Source organism: Condylostylus longicornis, unplaced genomic scaffold (genome assembly GCF_029603195.1).
Source record: "Condylostylus longicornis isolate FDR11 unplaced genomic scaffold, ASM2960319v2 ptg000241l, whole genome shotgun sequence".
Taxonomy (NCBI): Eukaryota; Metazoa; Arthropoda; class Insecta; order Diptera; family Dolichopodidae; genus Condylostylus; species Condylostylus longicornis.
In genome coordinates, this window is record NW_026578208.1 from 39,727 (window position 1) to 59,589 (window position 19,863).

Genomic DNA, 19,863 nt, shown 5'->3' on the forward strand with positions numbered 1-19,863 from the left:
AAAATTTTCCATTATCCAAAAAAAAAAATGAAAAATTTTATTAAAAAATTCAAAACTCTTTAGTATAAAAGAGGATTCAATCATCATTAAAAACCATGTTCGTTGTGTATAACAAGTATTTTGTTATATAATAATCTGTTATACTGTCGCTTATGTTTAGTTATATTATAAAAAAATGCGTTCTACTAAATGCACTAAAACTTTTTTCCTTTTTTCTTTTTGATTTTCTTGTTGAAAAATGCTACTGTACAAAGCAACAACAATATTATATAATTTAAAAACCAGATGAGTTCTCTTTTTTTTTTATTGACATAAGACAAGTTCACTTATTATACATGTACTCTTAATATTAATATACGTATATAAGTTTATTAAAGGATGTCATAAATGAAGAACAAGAAAAAATAAATATAAAACTAACCAAAGATTTTTCTTATTTGAAATTTTTTTTTTTTTTTTTCAAAAAGGATATTCCATTAAAGTACTTTAAGGTATAATACCGTAAGGTTTTTTTCTCCTTATTTTTTTTTTTTTGCTTTTTCTCTCATGATAATATTATCGATGTTGTAAATTTCTTTGAAATTTTCTATTCGCACAAGTAAAAAAGGTAGTCATTCAAAGAATTTTGGTTATTCATCCTGATGAATTTTTAATAAAAGCATAAAAAAAAAAACAAAACAAGAAAAATAAATTTGGATCAAAGCAATCGTTTATAAAGTAGCAATTTTGTTTTACAAAATCTAAAAAAAATTGCATATTTTTAGGGACAGACAAAAAAAAAAAAGAAATTAAAATAGTGTGTAAACGTTATTATTGAATTTGACAGTTAATTAATTTAGGTTTATAATACGAAATTATAATTTGTAAAAGCAAAGTTAGTTTCTCGTTCTTATACAGAAATTCGGAAAAATTTGTAATTTTCGGAACATAAAGTGACGATAATTGAAATTTTTAATAATACGAGTACCAAGAGGCAATAACTTGGACATGAAATGAAACAAAGGTGAAAAAGAAAATATTCTTTTAATGAAATAAATTATTTATGAATAAATAAATTATTTGTGTTTAAAATCTGCCTAAATTGCAGAATCATACAGCTTACCATATAAGATGGAAGCGATTTCAAAAATTTTAATTGTGATATTGAAAAACTGTAAAATAAATTTTCACAGGATAGCATTTTGAATGGCAATTACTTTATTAGTTTGCGGGGAAAAATAAAAATTTTCTTTTGCAGAAGTTTTCTGCAAGATCAATTCTTAAAATTTCCAAGTGTTAAATTAAAGGCCGAAATCAAAGTGTTAAAATTAAAGGCGGAACGGGCGAACACATTGAAATCAATAGGCACTTATTCATAGTTTTTTTGTGATAAATAAAACATTCCGTTTTATCAAGATTTCTCTTTTTCATTTCGAAAAATTTAAGATGATTTTAAAATCTGGAAAAAATTGTTTATTTTGCGTTCATAAAATAAAAAAAGTTACGTATATTTTTGTGATGAATGTGTACGGGTTTTTCACGTGAAAAACTTTAAAAAATGAAAATAATTTTTAATAGTAAGCAACACATTTACACATGTTATTTATTTTTAAGATTAAAAGTCAATATAAGTACAAGAGTTCAGCTCAGCACCTCTTCTCTTACAATATTTTTTTATCCTTTTTTTTGTAAAACTTTCTTTTCTATTCTTTTCATACAACAAATAACAATTTTAGTGTAGTTTCATGTCACATAACCTAAATTTTTTATTTTCTCATAAGAATTCCTTTTATAATAAAAATGGAAAATCTCTTTGAAGTTAAAGTTAATCTAGATACAAGTAGTTATTTACAGTGAATATAAGAGAAATCATATAAAATAAAGATGTGAGTATGTGAAAATAAAACCATTCCTAAAGAATTTCAAATATTTTAGTAATTTTCTATACATTTTATTTGTATCTTTTCGAAATTTTGTTTTTTTTTCCCCTTTCAATGTCATATTACACTTTAAGTCATAGTTGTTTGTATATTGCAAACTATTAAAATTAAAAATAGTTATTTACCAAGGAAATTAACAGATTTTAATAAAATAAAAAGTATAAATTGCAATTTCTGTAATACCGCACTTTCCCAGACATTTATTTACTGAAAATTTACAAAACTCATAACTCTTAATATTTTTAGACATTAAGGTCATGTATTCCAGTTCCAATTGATTGTTAATTTTCAAATTTGTTTGTAGCCTTTTCGATCCTACTTGTATTTCTTAGAACAATTTTAAAGTAAGCGTAATATAGGAAAATGAATCAAGTACAACATAAAGAATTTTGTCTATCATTTGCAAATCAAAGTGATTGACATGATTATGATATCAATAATGTTCAGGAAAAGTGCTTCTATGTGTGTACGTAATAGAGAATTAGAGGGCATATTCTATAATTGAAGCAAAAATTTTTAAAAAATCTATTGTATCCTTTCAAAGTGCGAGACATACTTCTTTAACTACTAAATCGAAATTGCTACCACAATTGAATCCAAAGCATCTTTAAGATTCAACAGAGTACGAACTCGTTCTGCCACTCGTTAGCATATAGTTTTGCAGCATATTGAATTTTCACTTTTTTGTAAAGGTCCTTCATTATTATAGAACCGCGGGCAACTCAAATCGAATCATCCGCTATATTCTACAATTGAAATGTTGTTCAATCACTTTTACCCATTACGTACTAACAAAAAATTTTGAGTTGAATCTAAACATTGCCTTGTTTGAGTTGAATCTAAACATTGCTTTCAACGGAAAGCATATTTCATTTCATGCCATCCAATTCTTGTGATATTCAGGACATCAAATATTTAAATTTAAGAATTCTATAACAAATATTATTGACATTATTCTTAAAGGATTTAAAATTATTTTGCTTAAAATAAATAATATAAGTAGCAAAAATACTTCGTCCTTTACATATAAATTTTATTTTTTTTTAAATTCAATTAAAACTTCACAACTTTATAATGCGATTTATGAAATTCCATATAATAAAATTAGACCAGGACTTTTAAAAGTATCTAAGTGAGTTTTAAAGGAGACTTTTACTTTGTTATCCTTACTCTTATTCTTATTTTTTTTTTGTATAATTATAATTAACACCATCATATGTTCATCTAAAGTTTTAAATAGGATTTTCTTTATATCATATAGAAAAGAAAATTGTTGCAGAAAATTGAAAATATGAGAGTGAAGTTGAAGAAAAAAATATATGTATATGCGAAATATCACAAGTTAAGAAAGAAAAATTTTTTATAATAAAATGAAAATGTTAAAATTTAAATTTAATTTTAAAAGTGGGAAAATTAGTTGCGTTTCTAAGAATTTTCTTTTGTTTTTTTCATCTTTTTTATTGTTAATTTAATTTCCTACTAAATAGAAATTCATTTAGTAGTTTTAATTCAATCTTTAAATAAGGACGAAAATTACTTGAAAAGTTAAAGAAAATTTTTATGGTTCTTCTTTGTTTGAGTAATGGATTATGGTTGGTGATTTTTGCAAACAAAAAAAAAAATCCTTGAATATTTTAAAAGTGTGGAAAGATTTAAGATTAGAAATGTGGTTATATAGTTACCATATTCTTAAATACGACATGTGATTGTAAAATTTTTTTCTGAAAAAAGTATAATAATCTTTATATTTTCGGTAAATTTGTTCAAACAATCGTCAGATTCGTGTGCGATACAAAATAAATTTAATAAAATTGGCATTATATGAGAAGTTTGCCCTAATAAAGGCGATAAATAGTAGAATTATAGATGTTATACACATTATAGTTAGACGCTTTTTAAACTGAATTGTAATTAAAAATTGAGTTTCCGCCCTGTAGTTTAGATAAACTCGGCTTCTTTCCTGTAAATGTTTCATAGTACGACACATTTTAAAATTATACTCATTCTGGCAATTTCCAAAATGATTTTATACTAAGAGAAGTGCCATTTTGTTAACTAGTTTCTTGAATACAAACTACTGAAGACCTAATCCCTGATAAAACCTCTAAAAATTTCATGTAAGAATAAAATGACAAAGGAAAAATAATATTTTAATTGAATATCAAATACTCATCAAATACCTTGCCTTATTTACTCGCCCCATTGTCTCGAATCCTATTACCTTTGCCATTTTGATATACTCTTGAATTTTTTTTTATATAATAATCTTATTCGTTTTCTTGAAGAGTCTGAGAAATTCATCTAATAATAGTATTATTTATACAGGTCGTATTTTACCTTTAATTAATTAAAAATCGTCCTATCCAGACAAAAATTAATGATTATAAGAAGAAAATCAAGAGTCATGTCAGGCAAAGAAAAAACACCTTGTAATTGTATTAATTTAAAATATATACGTTATTTCTATTTTCATTCCCCTTGCTTAGAACAATAAAAATAGAATTTTCATTCATTTTATTATATGAATCTAAAGATATCCTTTTTTATAATATATGAATATTATTGATATTGATTTAATTCTGGATTGTTTTTGATTAGCAAAATTATTTACATTATTTACCCATACCAATATGTATATAGAGTGTGTTTGTATGTATGTATATTTATAAAGTTTTCATCAAATTTAGTTTGTTTAACGCAAATATCAAAATATTCTTCTTATTCTTCACAACATTTTTTTTTATTTATTGTTTATTTTATTAATATTTATATAGTAAATATGTAAATACATAATGTACAAGTATATACATATATAATATGTGATTTATAAGGTAAATACATTTAATATAAATATATACATAATAGTGAGTATATCACGTTCAAGAAGGATCATGACCTATTGTTATTGCAACATTCTACACTGATTCTGTTTGTTTCTGTTAATAAAACAAAATTTAATATTTACCAGTACTTATAAAATTACATTTGACTTGTCACTACATTCTATAAAATTTGACATATTCGTATTAAAGGTACATAGAGATGGGGATTTATCAAGATAATTTCGAAAAATTAATGTTACATCAGAGATATTTTTGAAGATTTCAAAAATTCAGAAATGATTTCAATGCTAGTATTTAAATGTAAGTATCTAAAGGATTTTGTTTTTATTTTTATGTTGTAAGTGTATTAAATGAAAAATTTTGATTTGCAATTTTTCATGGAAAGTTGAATGAAATGAGTAAAAAATTTAAATGTTGTTTAGTAATAAAATTGATTGCATGATTTCCATATGAGCATCCCCTACTCAATATTATCTTATGATGTTTGTAATAAAAATATAAATACAATCTCACATTATTTGTACATAACATTACTTGTATAGATTTCGGAAAGATTTTTATAAAATCGATTATTTTTGTTCAAATTTATGAGTTTATTAATACGTATTTGGCTTACGTATTTACAATGCTCTGTTACACTGTTATTTTGTAATGTTTTATATGATAACTTAGATTCTTAGTATGTTTTATTAAGCATGTTATTATTGGACATGTTTTATTAGGCGAAATTACTGAAAATTTGATTCCGTTTTTTTTTTTCAAAATTTTCTATAATCACAGTTCGCTTATGATTTTTGTTACACATTAAATATTTATATAATAAATTGTATGGGGTTCATAGTACTTGAAATATCCGAGAAATAATAAAAAAAGTAAAGTAGAAATCAAATAAATTCAATATGATTGATTGATAATTTGAGTGACATGAGTGATCATTAATTAATTAAGTTGAATCAGCTTCAATTAATAAATAAATTATATTATTCAATTAGGTCTTCGTATGCAATTCATTTTGTGAAAATTCGGCAAAATCCAATATGTATTTCTAAAAATTGCAATATTTCAGTATATCGACTTGAAAATACGATGTTCGTTAAGGCCAAGAGTGTTTTGAACAACAGAACGCACATGAGGTCTTGAAACAACAATGGTTTGATATTTCTTTTTCCCAATTTTATTAATCATCTTAAAGTGGCCAATAAATATTGTTGTACCCTATAAATAATTTCCTAATTATGAATATTTTGACAATTATACTTTCAAAATTGACGATTTTTAAAAATCTGTGTTTTAATTTTAAATATTGGATACTAAATAATTGGTATTACGTGTTTTATTAAAAATTCGAAATTTGCATATTTTTAGGGGAAAATTTATTAAATTTTTCAAAATAGAATTTTTTTTTTTTTTAATTTTGAATTTAGTAAGAAAATATTAAAAAATATTTTATTGTAAAAATTTTAAATTAATAATTAAAACATAAAACTTACCTTCTGATTTTTATATTGATTTCGATTTTTATATGATCAAAAATTAAATGTGACCCTTAAGTATAAAGGATGCGATAAGATTGACTGTTATAAATGTCCTTTTACAATTAATTATAATTGATAATTTATTTGCACTTTTGAATTCTGATTTTCTTTATTTTTTTTTCTTCTTGTGATTTTTATATTAATGCTTTTCGTTATCCTTGTTCTTTAGAACAATAAAATAAGGATCAACACGTTCTTTTTAGAATTTTTATGTGTTTTTATTGATAATTTATGACTTCTTAGTTATGGTATTAGAAGAAAACCAAATAATTTATCGCGTTATTTTTCAAAATTAACTTTTCTTTTTATTATTTTTTATAGACCAGCTATAAATTTTATTAATAAATAAATAAGGAAAATAATTTTTTTGTTTTTTATTGTTGACTGTTAGATCACAAATTTTATAAATAATCTTTTCTGTTTGATTTTAAAATGGGATTTTATTTCCCAATTGACTTTTAAAAATTTTAATATAAAAAATAAATTTTTTATAATTTTTAAAATTTTAAATTTTTTTTTTGCAAATTTTACTTTTATTTTCAAAAATGCTTTCAATCTCTATTCAAATTAATTATTTATTTTAATATTTTTTTTTGACTTTTAGCTGCCAAAACCGCACGTGATGAACTGAGAATCAACAGTGAAACTAATCTGAATGTATCAACAGAATTTATATACTTTCGTTTGTTACCGGTTACTGATAATAAAGCAACAAGAAGAACAAAATCATACCTCAGATACACACTCAAAAATTTTTTTTTTTTTGCGTATACATACTTTGTATGTTATACATACTAACATTCATTCAATTGAGTTAACTGAAAATTTCGTATAATATGAAAAATTTATATACATATTACATATAGTTGATGTATAACAGTTTATACACGTATAACAAATTTATCATTATATTGAACACAATTAATATATCGTGTATATATTGCAACATACATAATAAATTATAAAACCGAAAGATAAACGAAATCATACAAATACAAATAAAAGTAATAATTCGTTTTTACCGTTATATTTTTACGAAATTTTTTGAATTAAAAGCCGATTTTGTTTTTTGTTTTTTTTCTTTCTGTGTAAAACGTAAAAAGTAAATAGTAGAAAATAATAATTGTTGCGTCAAAAGATGCTTATTATAACGGGATGAAGTTTTATTGTTATTTTTTTCTTATTTTTTTTCTTTGTATTTCTTTTGTATTTGTATTCTTCCTATTCGTAAATTAAAAGCTTTGACGTCAGAAAGCGTGTAGGTAGAAATATTTGGGCGGAGTATGCGCGAAAATTAAAGTTTGGAGACTTATTTTATTTTGAGTGGAGAAATTTTTAGAGGATCTGTAAACAAGAAGAAAAGAAACAAAAGTTCGTTATTTTGTTGTTTTTGTTTTATTAATTTTCTACTACATTGGTATTATTGTTAACCGTTATTTTTGTAAATGTGATTGTAAAAAAATTGCGTCTGTTTTGATTTTTTGAAATTAAGTTAAAATGAAAAGAAGAAATTGAACCGTTATATGGCTAATTTTTAATATTATTTTGTCTATGTGAAAGAAATTTTAGGCAAGTGTATTATAAATTGTTGTTTCATTTGAAATATTAAGAAAGAGTGGAGTATTTGTATGAATGCCACGTTTATAGTTATTATTGTCACGGGTATAAAAGTTTTACGAATAGCGCTGTGTGAATAAAATATTTTGGTATTGTAAAAGATCACACTATCCATCAATATTTCAAACTGAAACATATGATATTGAATTGTGTGCTTCGGAATGTATCAGAATGAATCTCAGGAGAAGCAGGGTCTTTATTATGTCGGACAATAAGGCAGTTCTTGGACCCTCTCGTCTGATGTACTAAGATCCAAATTGCTAGAGGAATGAGTAGAAGCTCTTGGTGTCCCGGCTGAATATAATAATTTGACTTTGATATGGGTTTCAGGACACCATGGCATATAGTCTCGCCCGGAGGAGTCCATTAACTCTTTTCATTGGACCGGAAATATGCTTTGGGATGCTGAGGATAACGGCTCGGGCATATTTCACTTTTTATTTTCTTCAAAAAATTAAAAAAAAGCACAAGAGGAATCCCTTGGTTCCTTAGGGGCGGTAACTGACTGTACTTGTTCATCCAGATTTGAAGCTGTTGGTGAGTACAATGGACATTGCAGTCGATGACCCATCAGAAGAAGCTTACTGTGTGAATGTAAGGCTGTGGCTTGCTTGCGACTGAGATGCTTCGGGAGGCGTTTTGTGACCCTTAAAGAAGTCTCGCAATTGTACAGAAATCACCTGAATAAATAAGAGTTAAGAGATCTTGGCCGAAAATTTTTGATCAATACCGCATTATAATTCTCTAACAGCTGTTTAATTCATTAAGTGTAATACGAATATAAGTATCCCATAGTTGTTCATATTAACTTTATTTTATTCTCTTTTAATGCTTGATTTTTTTTTTTGTTTTATTCTTTCTCTTTGTTTTCTTTTTTTTTCTAAGGAAATTTTCCTTTGTTGCGTGTTATGAATGAGTATGTGCAACAATGAAATGAGAACTTAATTTAACACGTGTTGAATGTTATGTGTTTATATGTTATACATTCATTTATACATAGTAATTGTACTTCGTGTTTATGTTAGAAATTATATTTGTGTTATTAAATATGAATAAATTATTTTGTTGCTTTTTTTTATAAATATTTATAAAAAAAGAAATATAAATATGAATAAAACCATTTCTGAAGTCACATTATTTGAAAAAAATTTTTGGAACTTTTGTGTTTTTTGATGAGAACCAAAATCATTCATTCATTGAAGAAATTTTATTGGTTCTTTTTTTTATTTTTATTGTAAAAAATAATAAAATGTTATCAATTCTTTTTATTCTCATTTTATAAGATTTAATGATTATTTTACTCCAGGGACAATTTAAAAAAATTTCCGAGAGTTGAATTTTGTAAAAAGGTTTTCTTTTAAGAGAGCAACATTAAAATTGATAAATTTTTTAATATTAAAAGATATTTGAAATTATTGGATTAAAACTGCGAGATATTTTTTTTTTTCAAATTTTTCTCCAAAAGGTTAAAATATTAAGGTTTATTTTACACTTTGTAGAGCCCGAAATTAACTAGGAATATGCAGATCATAAATTGAACCACAACTTCTTAATCTTATTTTGAGTATTGCATTTTCTAATCCTTCACTAATTTGTACTATGTAACCCTGCCTGGGTTAATAGCAATATCACTCATAATTTCCTTTACTAATTGTACTTTACTAATAGAGTGTATAACTCTGAGAGAAGATACAAATTGTTAATTAAAATTAATGCTGGCTGATGGCGCATATATTGAGCATAATGAGCAATTTAATGAGCATTATAATCAATTGTTATAATATCATATAATCACACGATAATGATATCAATCAAATAGTATAACAGTGTGGTAGTATAACAGTTAGTAGTATAACAGTTATGATTGTACTATTTTGATTTTATTCTGTAATTAATCAAATAATAAGAAATTTTTGATTAATATTTGAGACCAATATTTTAAAACCCGGCCTCATTTAGATGGTGCAATGTTTGTTAATGGAAATCAATGACACACTCCAAGAGGCTCTCTTTTATCAAAGAAAATATTGCCAGAATTGTTTGTGCGAAGAGAATTTTTACTAAATTATTGCAGGTGAATTGCTAATAAAGTATAGTTTAATTAATTCATAGAGTTTACTGACATTTAATAAAATTTTTAAAAAAATATTTTTTTTTTTTATAATTCTTCCTTCTGTATTTTCTTTTTTTAAATAAATATTGCATTATTAATAATAAGAGTGTGCAGTCATTTAAAAAATATCGTTTAATATAATTATACTTTCTAATTAGAAATGGAAAAATTACCTTGAAGGTGGTAAAGGCAGAAAGCTAAAGAAAACTGAGTGCATAATGAAAATATGAAAAAAATAAAAAAATAATTTTATTATTTGAATTAGAAGAGTTTTGCATAAAATGTTGCTATATGAAATAAGTGGAATAATATTCTAAGAAGAGCCAGACATAATATTTTTCAAATAGCACTAAAATTGAATTGGACTTTTAAAGAGAGAAGTCAGACTAATTATAAAATTCATTCCTTCTTGTTATAATTATAGCAATTAATTAAATTTTTTTTTTAGATGTTAAAAATTATAAAATTAATTTAAATTTACTGATATTTTGTGATTCTAAGATAGATCATTATTAAAGTTTCCGACAATTTTAGCAATATAATTTTAAAATTTTTTTAAATAATATACATTCGAGTTATTTGGAGGCATTATTCAGCGTAATTACATTGTTAATAATTTGTCAAATTTAACTGACCATGAATATCCAAACAAATCGGCGCAATAAGACAGGCAGCTCTTTATCCTAAATCAGTATATTCTGTCCAAGTAAAGTATTTGTATTATAAATTAATATCTTGAATTTCAATCGAATTCATTGCTTTTTCCGAATTCCGCTTCTTTTAATTGTTTAAAAAGCGACTCCATAATTATTTATTTTTAATTTGCAATTTTAGAATTTGCAAATTTTAAAGTTTTATTCACCAGAGTCTTCAAATTCAATATTTTTGTGTGTTAATAATGTGAATGCTTTCAATTATCTGCGAAGCTGTTAATTATCTTCCTGACTCGAAAGACATTTCTGTAATTATTTCTGAGTTGGTTGCGGAGTAAAAATATCCACATGCTTGCGGTATGAGTCTACTAAAATCCGGACAAAATCCTGTCGCGTCTGATCTAGAATTGACGGTTTCCTGGTCTGCGTTTGATACCTGAAGGACGGCATTGGAAGAAGCCCCGCCTGGGTTAATAGCCATATCACTTATAAACAAATATAAAATGCACAATAATAAGAATATAAATGCGATAGGAATATCTACAAAATTGTCGGCAAGAGGCCACTGCTGTTCGCAAGGGCTTGGCTGAATGTTCGTCTTGAAGTTCAGAAAAGTTGTCAGTGGAAAAATAGGATCGTTTAGCGAAACTCTTGGCAAAAGATCAAGAGTTGCAACGTCTCCTGAGTATTTCGAATTGATTTTAAACAGCGAAATTTTTATAAATAAAGCTTCAGCGATTAAGCTAGTAACAATGCAATAAAAGTTAGTTAAGGAAGCATATTATGCCAAATCCCATTAAAAATTTTTATTAATGGTACATCATTTTTCTTTTTTTTATTCTCTTCTACTTCTTAAATAGCTTTGAAAAGAATAAATATACATTAATTATTTGAGATCCTTAAAAAATATCCTTACTGTAAATAAACTTTTTATATATTATAATGAAAAATATTGCCGACTACCCTTAACTATACCCTTAATAAACATTAATAATCTAAGCATTTTGCTTCTAATTTCAACCTACAACATTTTTAAATAAATTATTATTCACTTTTGAATTGAAAATACAGAAAAATAAAAAAAAAAAGAGAAGAATAAAAAATTTTAACTTTAATGTTAACTTTACATTACTTACAATACACCTAAAGTTTTCTTTTTTTTGTTAATCTTTTCTTTACACTTTAACAATGTTAACCTCGTTATCATATTGCTATTGTTGTAAATCGGTTTTTATTTGCTTTTAAGTATTTTTTATTCAGGAAACTCTTTCATATCGCTTTAATCCTTGAGAAAATTTACAATTCAAAAAATAAGAGAAGAACAAAAAAAATAATCGATTTAGGGATCAAAAATCAAATTTATTATAGAAATTCCCGAAGGTTCATTTTTTTGCTTCATAATATTCTTCTTTTATAAAAATTTCCTAAACTACCAAACAAGCAATGTATACATCTTCTTTATGAACAGAAGAAGATGAAAGCCTTGAATTAAATATTCTAACTATAAAATATTTGGAAAAATGGAAAAAGAAAAAAAATCAAGATGAATCAAAACTGTAATAAGATTTTTTTAAAGGAATATTTCAAGAATAAATGAGTGAAAGATGGGTATATTTGGAGGGGGAACGGCGGGGTTTAAAATCGCTGATATATGAGTAAAGTATTTTCAACAAATTCTGCGTATTTATTTAAGAAATTTGAAATTGAATTTAAAAAATTATTTGAAAAAGGTTTTGTTTTTTTTTGTTTCTCAAAGATTTCAAAAATATTATAAGAAAATCAATAGAACTTTAAACACCTAAAGTGTATTATATCCTTTTATGTTTACAAAAGTTTTATTTAAAAAACAGAATAAAAATAAAATGAATAAATTTTTAATATGAGATTTGAGTAGAGAAAATGAAAAATTATTTGATTTTTATGTAACTGCTTAGATTTTAACGTAAAATGAATATGTATAAGGTGAAAGAGAGAAAAAACTCTTTTTCTGCTTGAATCTTCAGCGACACTCTTGTATTGCTGTGCCTCTTCCATTTAGTTGTAAAGTGGAATAGGAATTTTTCGATTTGTTTATTTATTTTTTTTTCTGTCCCCATTCAGTTATATCTAAAATTGAAATTCGTATATTATTGCATTTGTGGACAAAGATATGCGGACAAGATCTTAACTAAAAGCACCATGCAATACATAGTGTGCTTTTTAAGTAATCACACCATCTTTCTAGAGCATATACTAAAGTTCTATTAAACTTAATACAGCAAAAATTATAGCCCATACTCCCAATAAAGACAACCAGCTTTACAGAAAATTTTTGCTTTAAGAGCTCTTATCACCTAAAGCGGTTGCTATAAATGGCGGTATATGTCGTCAATCCAGCACTATAGTATCCTCCTTGTTTACCCTAAATTATTACAATATTGTTATTTCCACTTTCTGCGTTATTCTACTTAAATATTATATCACTAACAGCAATTGAATTCAAGTATCTTTAAGGAAATTAAAATTGCAGATGAAATTTTGATGTTGATGGACGCTTTTGGAGTTGCAATGTGAAAATTATAGATTTGAACCTGGATAAGAGGAAGATGAATATGAAATAAATGTTTATTTATTTCGCATAATTTTTTCAACACTCTTTTGTGTGCTCCATGAATTTATATAAAAAGCAAATAGAAAAAATATGAAAATTTCTGACATACTCGTAAAATTTATAGAACAAACGCCACAATTCTTCGAAATTTCTCTGATCCTGAATATCCTTAATAAACTGTAGTTACTTCCTTTTATTTGTACAATTGTAGCACACATAAGTGATAAAAGATTTGTAATCTGTATGTTATTCTGAAAAAAGAGATCAGAACAAAATTATTAAGGGTTTTTATATTTTTTCTCCCCTATTTATTAATATACGTGTAAGTAAATAGCAAAAACAGTAAATAAATTTATATTTAATTTTTTATTAAAATAATCCGTGATAACGAAAATAAATATCGTAAATGAATGAAATTCTTTCATTTGTAAAAATTTTGTGTTAAACGTAAATTCTAACAAACAAACGTAATTTCTAGCTGTGGAAGAACAAGGATAAAAAAATGGTAGCTAATTTTACTAGCAGTTCTGATTGAGAAAAAATTTATATACAAAGTATAACAGTTCAACGTTTGTTACATTGTTTTATTATAATTTTTAAATTCTTGTACATTTTTAAATTCTTAATCAGATTATGTTGATGAAGAGAACCATACAACTAAATATACGGAGTTTATATCACCTTTAAAGCGGAGTTCAGTTCACAACCGAATAATTTTTTTATGTCGAATAAAATAACAATTTGGATTCTTAACAATTAGCGAGCGTATGTCGACTTAGGATTAGTTACTACAAGGGAATAGAGAAGTGTCCGGTTGTATTCTGGTCCAGAAGGTATGCTGCTTGTGTATACACAAATATATGCGTGTACTAATCTTAAAAAAGAGTACCGGTGCGATATACAACGATCATATCGGTCATTCATCATTTTCCTACTGACGTACAAAGTATTTGTTTCGAGGAAGAGGCCGATACATTCATTTTGAGACTGAAGCTGTTTTCTGGATTTGAGTCGTAAAAATACCGTGATGAACTAATGAAAAAATGTGGAACTAAATCACTGTGTGTTTTAAGTAAATAAGTGATATACGGATCTCTTCTGAAGAAGTTGAAATCTAAATCTAACAATAGACGCCGTTCTTGAGCCTTCTTGTACCTATTTTCCGTCACTAATAATTCCAATTTATCATTTTATATTTTTCCGTAAATTCTCTGGGTGCAAATAAGAATGTAGAATTTTTTATGTTATTTGTTTTAATTTTTAATTAAAGTGTAGAATTAAGAGAAAATGTTTTTGAAATAAAAACTTTAATAGGATTTTATAGTATGGGTAAAAATTTTCTATTTTTAATTAAAAAATCTACAAACATTTTTTTTTCGTTCCATTCAAATATTTAATTGAGCATTCTCTTATAAATTTTGTACTTGAAGTTAGTAGATAGAAATGTTAGGTTCAAGTTTCTGGAAAAATTCATTATAGGAACGACTATGATTTGCAGCTGGAAAATACTTGTAAATAGCCGGAATATGCAATTTGATATAGGAATACTGGCAATTACTGTGTTAAAATTTCTAAATTCTAATAATCAAAAAACTTCATGTATCAACGTAATTAATGTGATCTAAATCAGGAACATTACATTAATTTCCTTTAAATTATTTACATATATATTGTTCAATTATTTTTCTTTTATAATTTATTCATTAACATAATATTTATAAAACATATGTAAACTTGTACGTAAGAATTGAACTTTGAACTTTACAAAATTTATGCAAAGTTAATATTGTACAATACAAAATTTTAATAAAAAAAAGAATCCTTTTTCTTCTTCAAATATTTTATTTGGTTTTAATGCAAACACGTCTTTGCATTAATTATTCAGTTTGCAAATAAGTAGGTATATGTACCCTATATAAGATAGAAAAACTCCTAAACCATTCATTAAAAAAATACTGTTGCTTTTCGGCTATAAATTATTCAAAAAAAGAAAAACAAAAGAAATTATAAAAATTTATAAAAATTTCATTTTCAATTCATGAGCATTTTTTCCCGTTTTCTTGCAGTTTATTTATCGAAAGTGAACTAAAAGAGCTGGAAAATCTAAAAAATTTGTTGCGAATAAATGATAACATGAAAAATATAAAATACATACATATATGTATGTTATGTATGTACTCGTAGATATTAGAATAACATGTAGAACGTATTAAATGCATAAAAAAAAAAATTTAAGTTTGAAAGTTTTGGAACAGGAAAATATGAACAAAATAATTTAAAAGAATAACGGTAAGGAAGTGGTAAAGGATAAAATTTCTCTTGTATATTTTCTTTTCTTATTCGTTAATATCAAACATACATACAATGACTTTTCGAAATGTCTAATGATTTTGTGTTTCCGTGTATAATATGGAAAATTTATTGGAAAATATAATTGTGTAACCATTCATAGTTCATAATTCATAATTCATAATTCATAATTCATAATTCATAATTCATAATTCATAATTCATAATTCATAATTCATAATTCATAATTCATAATTCATAATTCATAATTCATAATTCATAATTCATAATTCATAATTCATAATTCATAATTCATAATTCATAATTCATAATTCATAATTCATAATTCATAATTCATAATTCATAATTCATAATTCATAATTCATAATTCATAATTCATAATTCATAATTCATAATTCATAATTCATAATTCATAATTCATAATTCATAATTCATAATTCATAATTCATAATTCATAATTCATAATTCATAATTCATAATTCATAATTCATAATTCATAATTCATAATTCATAATTCATAATTCATAATTCATAATTCATAATTCATAATTCATAATTCATAATTCATAATTCATAATTCATAATTCATAATTCATAATTCATAATTCATAATTCATAATTCATAATTCATAATTCATAATTCATAATTCATAATTCATAATTCATAATTCATAATTCATCATTATCGTGCATCTCTATACAATTAATACTGACGAAATTTCTTAGAATTTACAAGTACAACGTTTTTTTTCTCTTCTATTTTCAATATTCGTGTTTTGCGTATATGCATATACTATCAAAATTATGTTAGCTTTTCATCATTCAAACTTTTCGGTGTTATTATTTTTATTTATATTAAAAATCTAAACAAAAATAAATTTCGTTTAAATAAAAAGTTTTTGCATTTAAGAGTAACTTAATTAAAGTTTTAAAATTTTCTCAGTAATAATAATTTTTTAATAAAAAATCGCAAAAAATGCGTCTTTAATTTTTTTTGATATACAAAAGGGATTTTTTTGCTCTTTGTTTTTGTCTGCCATCACTATGAAGAGCAACACATGTCTTCAAAATTATTGTAGTTAATTATTTTTATTATGTTTGTTAATTTATTCTCTTTTGTTGCTCATATGAAATTTCAGTTAATTTGAGAGAAATTAGTAATTAAAATTTTAAATATTTAAATCAAGAGATGCTGAGAGAGAGGTTTTATTTTTATAATTTTACATGTTGAAGGCTCGGCGATTTCTCTTTTGCTTCTTCCTCATATTTTCAATTAATGTTTTTAGTACAATAAAAGTTTAAATTATGTATTGATGAAATATTCATAAAATAGGCCACTATTATAATATGAGCCCTTAGGCTATTTCATTCAAAATTTCATTAATATTCTGTGAGCATTTTTAATAATGAAAATTAAGTGAGTAATAAATAAGAAATAATAATAATAAAATAACATTTAATAAACCAAATTTAAAATGGTAACCTACGTTCTTCCTTGAAACCCGAATTTTGAATAAATTCATCTTTTAATATAAAAGCAAAAAGAAAGTTTTGACCTTGGAAAAGAATCAGAAACTTCATTAAATTATACAAAAAACATTAAAAAAAATCATAATAAAAAATTAAATTAAAATATTTTTGGTAAATAGGCTTTCGGTTTTTTATTTAGAAAAATTCTAAACCTAGAGCAATAAATTACTATAATGAACTGATGGAAATAGTATAACTGTATGAAATTTATAATTTCCTTTGAGAATTTTTAACTAAACACGAGCAGATTATAAGATATTATTTAATATTGTTTTATATTACTTTGAAAACTTTTCGAAATTTTGTAGATGTAGCACGGCTATTTGTATAATATTAATTGGATTATAATAAGTTTTAACACCCATACCACAAAGTATTTTTTAGTAAGGAAATTTTCCATGTTCAAAATTATTAAAAATTTTCCTGTTTTTCTCATTCAAAATCAAAATTAAAATTAAGCATTTTCTGTTTTTTCGACTCTTCTTTATACTATCGATCTTTTTAAGTCTTAGCAAGTATCTTTTGAATTAAAGAATATGATGCTATAATTCTATAAGCTCTATTCAAACTACTCATAATATCTCATTAAGCATTTAATATATAGAGTGCTTTACACAGATCAAATTCGGTCATCAAATTATTTTATAAAAGTATACCCAGATTTTAATAAAAGAGATAATCAAACATAATTTAGCCATTGAATTAATTATTCTGTTTATTTGTTACCCTTTGTATTATAGGTGTAAATATAGGTAATATGTATAAGTGTTAGTATTACAAAATATATACAATAATATTATGTTAAAGATCCCATAGGACATTTTTCATTCATTTTTCATTTCAATTGAACAATACTCTTGTTTCAATAAATTAATTTCAATAGCTTGAAAATTCGCCATTGTAATTATCAATATTATTTGTAGTTGTACGTATAACAAATATATGAGGCAATCACAATATTTTTGTATATAACAATGAGATAAGAATTGAGATAATATTCAAATATTGTCTAAAAATATTGACAATGTTATTAAATATTTGCTTAATAATATGACGCATTAAAAATAGAAGACTTACGTAATACTTAATTTTTGCATTTAATTTCAAATAACAAGACTATTATTATAGTTATTCAATTTTAGAATTCTTTATAGAAATTATACATAATACAATGAGGTGATCGGGTATAAATCCTTGGAAAATTGTACTCGTAAATTACTTATAACACATGCTCATATTTCCTTGAATAATATTTGCAAATTATTTAAATAATGATGACGGTATAATTTTGCCTTATGCAATTCAACAAACTTATTAAAATATATTTTCACTTCATTTATTAATTTTATGATTGAGATCCTCCTTCTTCTACATATCATTCTTTGCATTGTGTTATTTACATTATTCGTATCTAATTTAATTCAATGATCCTATAGCATTGAAATTTTCCATTCAAGTTAAAAACAAAAAAAAAAATATTTACATAATTTAATCATTTAAACATTTTTATCACAATACAATTCATTAAATTTTAAAATTTCTGTATTGAATGTCAATAATTGAATTCAGACAATTTTATATGAGACAATGGACAATTTATTATTAATTGTATGTGGGTATGAAATTATTTAAAAATGGCGTCACAATTTCTCACTTAATTTTATAATTAGATTTTAATTTGTCAATTATATTATTTAATATACAAGCCCACGGACCATTTTTTTATACAATTGTTGTCAAATATTGAAAAAATGAAAAAAAAATAATAATAATAAATAATTTATGAATGAAAAATATTGACGTACTTAAATGGTACGAAATACCAACACCAATGAAAAAATTGCAATATTTTTTTTCCACATTATTAATTTTATATTTTTGATCTTTATTTTTGATCTATATTTGACTTTAATTTTTTGACTTGGATATGCAAAATTGTTATTTTAATTGAATTCCTACTAAATTAAACTAGATAATCTAAATTAAAATATATACTTCATTGCTGACACAATATACATGCATTATATCTGTCTCATATTAAGTATGTCAGCACAAATACTGTATAAAATTTTAAATAATAATCACTGTTCCTTTTTTAGGAACAGCGGATACGCTAAAATTTTTTTAATAATAATTTACACTGCACAATATAAAAAGAATACGATATGAAAATATTCGGTGATATACATACAAATTATTAAGGTATAAGCAGGGTGTTCGAGACTGAATAGTCTACTTCTAAAACGAGGTCCTTAAATAGACCTGGAAGGCAGAAAATTTTATATTGAAAATATTATTAAAAATTTTTAACTTTTGCCCTATTAGAGAGACGGAAGGATTAAAATGTCTCTTAATATCATATTATTTCTAACATACCACCGAGTTCTTAACGCTAAAATTAGTTTATATCGTACATATTTAACAGAATCTTGTAGCCATGTAAAAGATGCTATATAAGTTAAAAGGTTTTATTATATCAACGAGTTTCCGTTATTTAAGCGTTGAGATTAATATTAATACCGACGTCACAAAAGAAATCGGAACCCAACCAAATAAAGCTGCTGCTTTATATGGGTGTCTAAGGAATGGAAAAACAAATTCATTCTGTTGGAAAGTAAAGTCAGGATTTATAAAACCTGTATTCGACCTATTGCGACATACGCGGTAGAAACGCGTAGTAAAACCTCCAAAACTGATGAGAACAACAGAAATGAAAACGCTAAGAGCAATAACTCACTCCGTTAGAAACCGAAT